Here is a 9,444-nt window from a genome sequence, read left to right as displayed (position 1 = left end):
TTTCCTTGGAATTCTGAAGAGGGAATACTGTTCTTTTGCAGGCTACAGCTTCTTCTTTTGTTTAGTTTTGCTATGTTGATTGTTTTTAGCTGGGATGTGCAGTGAATGAGCTGGGTACTTCTCGTGCTTAGTTCCCATAAGTGATTAGGCTCTCCAGGGAATTCAACCACTGCAATGAAATCCCATTCCTGCCTGCCTTCCAGGCTGGAGTGAGGGAGGAGGGAAGGTGTCTGTTCATGGTACTGCAGGGCACCCTGGGTAGTATGACAGTGCATTTTATTTACACTCATGACAGCTCTATGCATGTGCTGTGTCCCTTATTTTATGGATGGGAACCTGAAGCACATAATCCTATATTTCTAGAGGAATTCAGAGACGTTACTTATGGTTTTGTATGTGTGCTTTTTGTATGTGTGCTGTTCTTCATATCCTTTTCCACATAAAAATAACTGAAGTTGAGCACCTTGGTCTTGTGGAAATACTGCTGAAAACTTTCCTGTAATTCAGGTATCTGAATGCATTGCAGAAAGATCTCCCAGGAGCAGGTTTTCAAAGGTCATGCAGGGAATTTGTGAATTAAACCTGATTATGAGGGACTCCAGAGCTGATTTTTGCTACCTGATCATCTTCCTTTTCCTGCATTTTCCTTTTCCAACCCAGGTGATGTGGTAAGTGCAGAAGGGAAAGGAAGTGTTAAGAAAACAGTTTCAGTGGTGTTTGTGGTGGCCAACCCATCCTGCCCACTGCTTGACACAGTGCCAGTTTTCTGAGGAAAATGCACATCCTTGGGTGAGGCATGCTCTTATCAGAAGGAGGCAGGAGCACAGAGCTGTGCTGCAGACAATGCAGTGAAGTATAAGCTGGGATCCTGGTGATGAAGACAGATGATATGGTACCAAGTTAGAAGCAGCAGTAGTTGCTGTAAATGCATCTGCTCCTCCACTGAAGGTTGTATTTAACAAGTATTTACCAGACAGTCCTGTTCATGTCCCAGGTTGTGATCCAAGCTGGATGGTAGTGCTGCTTCTTGTTTTATAGCTGATTGTTCAGCACAGTTGTAGCACAGTGTATTGGGTGCCTCAGGCCCTTCTATTGCTCGTGGCCCTCTCTTAGTGGCTCCATAAGCTGCCTTGCACAAGCATCTCCATGCTCTGGCCTTCAGGCTGCCACGACTCTGCTTTTGCAGAGCCTCTGGGGCATTATTCCCTTTCCCTTGTTATTTGTGCTGTTTTCATGGCCTTGCACTCACAGCCTGAGCTGACCACCACAACTGTGAGCATTGCCTGCTGGGCTGCAGCTCTTGCTTTTACACAGTGTTAATGATGGAGGATATTGGAAATTACTTTTCTGTCTTCTAAGCATGGTTGTATAATAATTAAATAAAATCTCTTTGAGTATTGCTTGAGACTGATTGTGTCCAGACCCAAGGAACTACTGCAGCCTCAACATATGCTGAGAAGGACCTGGGCTCTGTATTAGGTTAATATTATATGGCAGCTTGTTCAGGTGGGCTTTGATGCAGGTTAAAGTGATCTGGACCCTACTTTCAAGCTGTGTACCTGGGAGCAGGACGGGGAGCAGCTACAGAGCTGTCATTTTGCCAATTCAGTTACGCATTGACCCAAACTGAAGTTGTAACAATCTCAAAAGAGCCGTGACTGTGTCAGGTAGAGAGGGCTTCATTCTGTACTGGTGTTATTAGTCTGAAGGAACAATGGAGTCAGTGATGCTGGGAATGCTTGTGCTGCCCTCTTTCTAATTGACTGGGGGCAACTGCTTAACAGGGTTTTGCTTGCAAACCCTTTACTCCTGTCCCAATTTTGCTGCAGTTCTTCTGCTTGTGAGAGAAAAGGGCTAATGGCATATGTGAGGAGCCTGCACACTGAAGACACAGCTGAAGGGGTTTATTTCTGCTTATGTTGCCTTGCTGCACCTTCTGTGTGGCCTGGGCAGACACCAGCCCCTCTGCACCTCTGCTGGCAGCTTGGGCACCTGACCTGCAGCACAGCCTAATGTTGCACAGAGAGCAGGGCTCTGTCTTATCTCAGACTTGGGTTCTCTTTGGTTTGTTTTCCTTTTACTTCCCAGTAGGAAATGCTTTCTGATTTGTACCTGGTCTTACTGCCTTCAGAGGCCCAAAGGAAAGGATTATTTGGCAAATGTGATATGAAAAATCCAGCATACATTTGTAGCAGGAGGTCTTGTTTTAAATGGGTCTGGGGGTGATTAAGTCTTGATGGGTGATACTTTACAAGTAGCATTACTGATAAAAATGCAGATAAATCTTATAGGCTCTGAGGATCCCCTGCAGATGCATCAAAGTGTGGTGAGTTGGCACTTCCACTGTGAACTTGTTCTGGTTGGAATTTGCTTTCAGAATTATGGCATCAAAACTGCAAAGAGAGATGCTTAGCAGGTCTTGCTGAAGCAGCTGGATGGGCTTCCCTGCACTCCTGTTATTCAGTGCTGCCTTAACTTACAGCACACTCATTGCATAAAACCCCCTGCAATTTAGGATTTGTCTGTATTCTGCAAGATCCATAGATTCATTTAACTGGGGACCTTCCCAGTGAGTGTGCTTATCTTGTCCCCTACACTGTAAAGTCAGGATGGGGATGGGAGCTTCTGGGTGTTGTGCCAGTTATGATGACTAACTCTAGATGTAGCTGAGGAAAGTGACTGCTCATTTTGTCCATTTTTAATTTTGTAGCACCTGGACTGTTGAATTAAGTCATGTCATCGTAAAGAGAGCTCTTCTTCCTCTTCTTCCACTTTCATAATGAATAATTTCTTACCTGAAAAGTAACCAGTTAAGAGCAGTTTTACAGCTAATGCCTTTCTGATAATTTTGCTATCTGCACTGTAGGTGAATGTTTTTGTGGGTTGGCGTTTTGTTTCCGTTTTATGTTTTGGTTTTGGAGTTTTTTTAGAATCTGGTCTATTTGGCCCTCTGACTTTGGAAACAAAGTGTAAAACCCCATTTCTTTTCCTGAGGCTCCTTGTTTCATCTTTATCTATTTTATATGCAGTAAAAGAGACTGTCCAGGCAGCAGAATTGCAGGCCTTGGCTGCAGGATCAGTTTAAGAAGTTGTTTTAGGTCTTATTCACAAGGCAGTGAAATTATCACATCCAAGCTCTTTAAATCAGTCTCAGTGCCATGAGGCAGTTGATGTTCTTAGTGGAAATTATTGAATGCAGAGGCCATTTTGGAAAAACTCTCTTGTAATGAGCTGTGGAATGGTGCAGAACTATGTTAACAGAATGAGCCTGAAATCTGAGTGATTGCTCAGTTATACTGAATCTGTGAACCAGCCAAGTTCAGAATTGATATCAGATACTGGCTGGTTTGTTATAGATGTGGAAGTCTTTTGAATGCCAGAAAAAGCTGTAGAGCTCATTTAAAAGAAAGTTACAAAACAAACACATGGACAAAGTAAAGAGAAGCAAATGTTTGAGTCCTGACCTTGTTACATGTCAGACAAGGGAGTTATTCTGAAGGACTCTGTAGAGCAACAGAAGGCAGTGGTTTGCAGGGGGTGAACCATGCAGTGTGGTGGGGAGGAAGGGGTGGCTATAAAATCCCACTATCCTGTGTACAGAGGGATCTGATTCCTCTCCTGTGTGCTGCAGTGGTGATGCAGAATGGATGGTACTGTGAGCTCACACTGCTATGTGGGGCATGAAGTTTTGGAGCTTTTCTGTCTCTCTAGTGTATAGGCTGCTCTTCTGCATATCAGCTGAGCATATGCTAAGTATCTTAAAACCAAATCTGACAGAATGTAGGAATGTTTGTCCAAAGTCAAGTGCCCACCTAAGCTAGTACCAGTTTCTGACAATGAGCAATAGTGATTTGCAGGGGAAGTACAGGACCACAGCTCTGTAATGGATGGAACTTTCCCAGGGTACTGTCTCAGACTTGCCAATGGATTATGTGTATCCTGGTAATCCTCCTTTCCTTGAATGTAGTAATGCACCCCCACACTAGCAGGTGTTCCCATGTTAGGAAAGGGTTTGAGTTACACCCCTGGCCTTATAAGGCAAAGAACCAGAAACCTGGATGCTTTTCTCGCCACAATTGGCCAAGTGCCAGCACAAAGGCACCTGTTGGATGGTTTAAGCTGTACCTCAAGAACTGTAGCTCTTTCTATTGGGCAGCAAATTCAAAGCCTCTCCTCGATTGTTATGTACTTAAAGGAAAGTGTGGAGATTTTTGGGGTGTCTCAGCAGGTATAGGGACCTCCCTGCACCTTGCATGGCTTATTACTCTTTTGATTTGTATGGCTTGTTATTTTTGTCTTTATTAAAACCTTTGCTTTTCCAAACACCTCCAATCGTTCTGTCTCATTTCTCACAAGCCATTTTTGAGGCTGCAGGCAACCCTCAGAGGTGATGCACCTTTGTGGAGCTAATCACATTCTGGCCCCACGCAGATGGCATAATTGGAATTTGTCTAATTTCTCCTGAACCCCCATGAACTTGTATTGTCCACAGCTCCCTGGGGTTGTCAATCTGATGCGCCAATCTGGCCCTGCTTGCTCTGTTACAATTGTTCATCTCTCCTGGTATGTTCATTGAGTCAGTCCCTTCAGCATCACTGCAGCTGCTGCTGGATCCAGCTGCTGCCTTCATGAGCTGAAGGGAAGATCAGATATGTTAAAACCTCAGCTTTCTCAGGAAGCTCAGCTGCATCTTCCTGATAGCAGAGGTGGGGCTTCCTGGTGATCCTGTACCCTATGCCACGACTCAGCCAAGCTGAGTCTTAGTCAGGCCTGACATCAACTGCCATTATGTGGCCTTTTTGCTGTTTGGTTTGCTGTAATACTTGGAAATCCATCTGACACCACTTCTCTGCCTGGGAGGTCAGCAATCCCATCCAATATATCCTTCTCTGCCCATCAGAAATGCACCTACAGTCACGGAGAGCTTAATCTCTCGCTGCAGACCCAGAGCATGAGTTGCAGCATCAGGCTGATCTTGTATCACAGCCACTTGTCACCATTTCTTTTGAATATGAAAATCAAAGCAGATGGGATACCATGACAGGATACAGTGCACTCCAGTGTGCTGTTGCCTCCAGAAGCAGGTATGACTTGTCTGTCCCAACCTGAAGGAGGGGGATGGCTGTGGTTTAGAGAATTATCTGACTTCCAGTAGTGTCTAAAAACTGCAGCGAAGGATGATTGTTGTATATGAGCAAGCACAGCAAACTTTTATGTGTTTTTTGGCACCAACTCAAAGCTCTGCTGGTGCAGGGCTTGTCACTGGTGCTAATGATTCATTACTGCTGTCCTGGTAAGGACAGAGTTTTCTTTTCAAATTGGGTTTTCTAGGTTACTTAGATAAAGTTGTCTAGTGTTCAGAATTGGAACCAGAATTCACACACAGCTGGATCTTTTCCTTCAGTGGAGTTAGTGCCTAGCTTGTTAGGTAAATTAAACTTCAGGCTGACTTTATGCTGGCAGATCATTGTTATCCAACTTGGTCTCTGTCCAGAGTAGCAGGGGTAAGTATATTATCCTCCTATACCTGCCTGCTACTTCCTTCCTTCCCAGGTGGGAGTAACCTTGTAAGGGACTCTGATTAGCACAGATGGCTGTGTCTCTCTTGTTCCAGCCTTCCCAGCAGCCTGCTATGGTCTCAACAGATGGAGTGGGCTTGGTGCTCCAGTGCTAGGAGCTGCAGAGGACATGTGCATGCTTGGTGGAAGCAGCAGACTGAGTCACTTAAATATTTGTGGTGTTCTTCCTGTAGAAAAAATTAATGTCGAGATGAAAAGTGAAGAAAAAGTTTTTACACTGCAGAAGTAACTGTGGTTGCTAGTGTGGAACTATTAACAGCTAAACTGTGAAGGCTGATTTGTGGAGAACAATAGAAGGAGGAATTCTGCCCAGCCCAGTTAAATGATGACAACTGTTGGGCCATGATGAAGGCAAGCTGCTATGTAAAGCAGAGCACAAGGACACAGACAAATTCAGGGAAAGATAAATGAGTGTACAAAATGCTGGCTGAATATTGCAGAAGTGTTCTGGGCAGCAAGACCTTTCCTCTGCCTCCTTAGGAGAGTGGGAGAGAGCCCCAACACTCTGGGTGAATTGTTTTTGTGGTGAATAAAACAGGGCCATGCTGTGTTAGAGCCTGATGGTTGTAGAGGGATGAAGAAGGGAGGAAATGTGGATTGTTCACACCTCAGAGCTGGCTGTGCAAAAGCAAGTTCTTCTCTGCTTTGGGGCAGGTGTGTGAAGAGCAGCAGGTAGACACTGAAATTATTTGTCCTAAATCATCTCCCTCTATTTGTGTGGTGGTTTGTTTGTTTGTTTTGTTGTTTAAATGGAATTGTGATCCTTTGGCTCTTTTGTGAATCTCCTTTTTCTCTCCTTAGAGCATGAGCCAGTTCTGGCTTGTACAACCTGCAGGAAACTTCTGAGGGGATTAATGTAAACTGGAGCCAGCTGCTCAGACTTTCTTCATGTCACAGATTTGATTGGAGTTTTGGAAGGGAAAGCATATGACACCAGCCTTGGAAACTAATTCTGGGGATCTAAAGTCAGGTTACCCCACGCCTGCCCCTCTGAGATGGCAAAGATCATACTTCTTTAGCTCAGTCTCTGCTAGAAAATATCTCAATCCCCAGGTTTTTTTGAATAAACTTGGTTCCTTCTCACAATATAATCAGTGCAGTCATATTATTTCAGTGAGCAAAATAGGCTTTACAACAGGTAATTTACCACCCAGGTGGAAATCAACAGCAGTACCAGTTAAGTCAACAGGTGGTGAAGTTTGAAAGCGGTAGGAAAGTGAAATGAGACAGAATCATTTAACAATGAAGTATTGGATTTTTCAAGTATTTTCAAGTATTTTTTTTTCCTTCTTGGGAAGAATCTTAGAGCAATACATGATGGATCAAAAATAAAAAAAATGTTGGAGGATAACAAGGTAAAATTTTGGAGAACTATGCACAATTCTCCTCAACATGGAACAATCTTAATCTTATTCAAAAAATTTCAGGTTTAGGGTTTTTTCCCCATTCCCCTACTGCAGCCCATCACCTAGTTCACATAATACTGCCTTCTTGATTGGTTTCTTACTTTGGATTAAACAAAGAGGAGAAACCCAGAAACATTTCCACATATTCTTTTGTAAGAGAATTGAGAATAATTTAGGATTTTATTGCTTGTGATTTTATTTAACTCTTTGTTGGTTTTTACGAAGTTATTATATTGTGTGCCACAGTGACATCCCACACCGATAGATTTTTGGTTTTCTCTTTTCATCATCCTGGAATCTCTAACGCACAATGTTTCTTCTACTTTCTGCAGTTTCATCTGGATTTGGAGCCAGACAAAATGCCACAGTTTTAGCCTGCGGAGGACTTTGAATGTCCTGTTGGTGAATTGGGCTTTTTCTTCAATTTATAGTGTAAAATGTTTTTCTAGGTTGCTTATTTTCTCTTTCCTAGAGGATGCTAGCACTTGGTAAGGGAATTGTACAGGTAACAGGTCCTGGGACAGTGTACCCCTCTGCTCTTGATAATGCCACGAGACTTTGCAGCTGGCCTTTGCCAGCTGAGGAGAGAGGCTGGAGTACAAAGTATAGTTTTACAAGGCTGAGTAAATATTTGTTTGCAGGAGGTTTCCTAGCCAAACTGGGGCACCTGGAACATGATTCTACACTGGGTTCTTATACCCTTCAAGTGTGCAATGCAGTTTGACTATTCATTGTCTCTCAAGTTACCAATTACTAATCATAGCCAAACTACAAAGCAGCTGTATTTCTGCAGCACTGTTGCTTTTGTCTATATATCCAGCCGTCCCTGGAGTCAGTTTTGCTGCAATTACTTATCTATGACGCCAGATAATGCTGGGAGGGTTTCAAAGATGTGTTAGAGGGGCCAGGAGGCTGGTGTTATCTTAGTTGTCCATGGGTATACCTTGTCCTTTGTGGACAGCTCTAAGCTTCTGAGAATCAAAGCCCTTATTCCCAGGACCAGCCTGTATTTTACTTGTTTTACATAAGCATGAACAGTAACAAAGCCTACATTAAAATTCCACTACTTCCTTACATTGCAGCATATAATCTAACTAAAGCACGTTAACTGTTATAGGAACACAACCATTTATTATAGTTACGAGAGGGAATTTTCATAACAGAGTAACAGTTTAGAATTATTTTGGAAACTTTTCTGGTGGACTCAGAGTGTTATTCAGTTTTTTTATCAATCAGTGTGGCAAATTTTTGTGACTTAATCCACAATGAAATCCATTGAAAGTTCATATTTTTGTACCAGCACTGACCAGAGTGTGTGTTTGTGGTTTTTATAATTATCTTGCTACCTAGCACCTAACATGGTGTTTCCTCTTGTTATGTGGAAGGTAGAATGATCTGCATCTTTATCTATGTTTGATGGGTGTTTTTGGGACAACACTAGCTATATATTTTGTCCTACTGTTACTAACAAATGAGCTCTTTTATTAGGTTATTGGCAGGAGTCACTCCTTCTATTCAACAGTGTATTAAATAGATCTTGGCAATCTTAAAACAGATTTTGGAATATTCCATTGTATTTCTTACTTGCCTGTAACAGTCTTATCTTCTGTGGACTGTGACCCAGTGCATACAGAGTACAGTTGTTATGTGCACTTACTAAACTGCAGCTGTCACTGAAGATCACTGACTGATATTGCTCTCACCCCAACCATGCATTTGGTAGTGTGCCTTCTGGTGGCATTCTTCGTTAATTTTTGCAACTAATCCATAATATACTATAATCTTCCTGAGATTGGTCTGTTGTTACATGCTCCTAAAGATCTTGCAGAATTAGCATTTTTTTTTCCATGAGCTGCCTGCTGCTTTACACTTTGTTAGAAGACAGAAAATACTGGTGGAGTTGACACATCAGCTTCCTGTTCTGAAATTTGCCTCTTTCTTTCAGATTTGCTGATCCCTCTTTTTTTTTTTTTTTTTTAATAATGGAGGACAGTGTGTCTTCCCTCAATACTACATCTGGGCAGGTCACCTATCTTTGTCAGCTTTACTATGAGGCTTCTTCCCCAGTGGCTTCTCTTTCTTGATCTGTCTTCCTTCAAAGCGCAAGGACACTCTGGAGGATTTTTCTGTCACTTGCCTGAAGCACCTCTCCAGTAATGGTTTCCTCTCCCCAGACACTTTTCGTTATGTTTAACAATGGAGTTTCCATTCAGTGTTACAAATTAATGATACAGAAGCTCTAAATATTTTAGCCTATGATACTGGTTTGCTGTTGTCTCTTTTGAGCCTTCTTTTGAGCTTGCATTGGAGGGAGAGAAAAGGTGGTTTCTCTCTCCCTTTTTGTTTCAGATATGTGTTTCATCTGTCACTCATTTGGAGGATTATCACCCATTTGGAAAGTAATCACTCATTTTAATCCCAAAGCTTCACAATAGAACCTTCATTAGTATTTGTAATGA

The sequence above is a fragment of the Prinia subflava genome, chromosome 28 (genome assembly GCF_021018805.1).
Source record: "Prinia subflava isolate CZ2003 ecotype Zambia chromosome 28, Cam_Psub_1.2, whole genome shotgun sequence".
Lineage (NCBI taxonomy): Eukaryota > Metazoa > Chordata > Aves > Passeriformes > Cisticolidae > Prinia > Prinia subflava.
The sequence above is the reverse complement of the archived record's forward strand: the minus strand, read 5'-3'. Positions refer to the sequence as shown.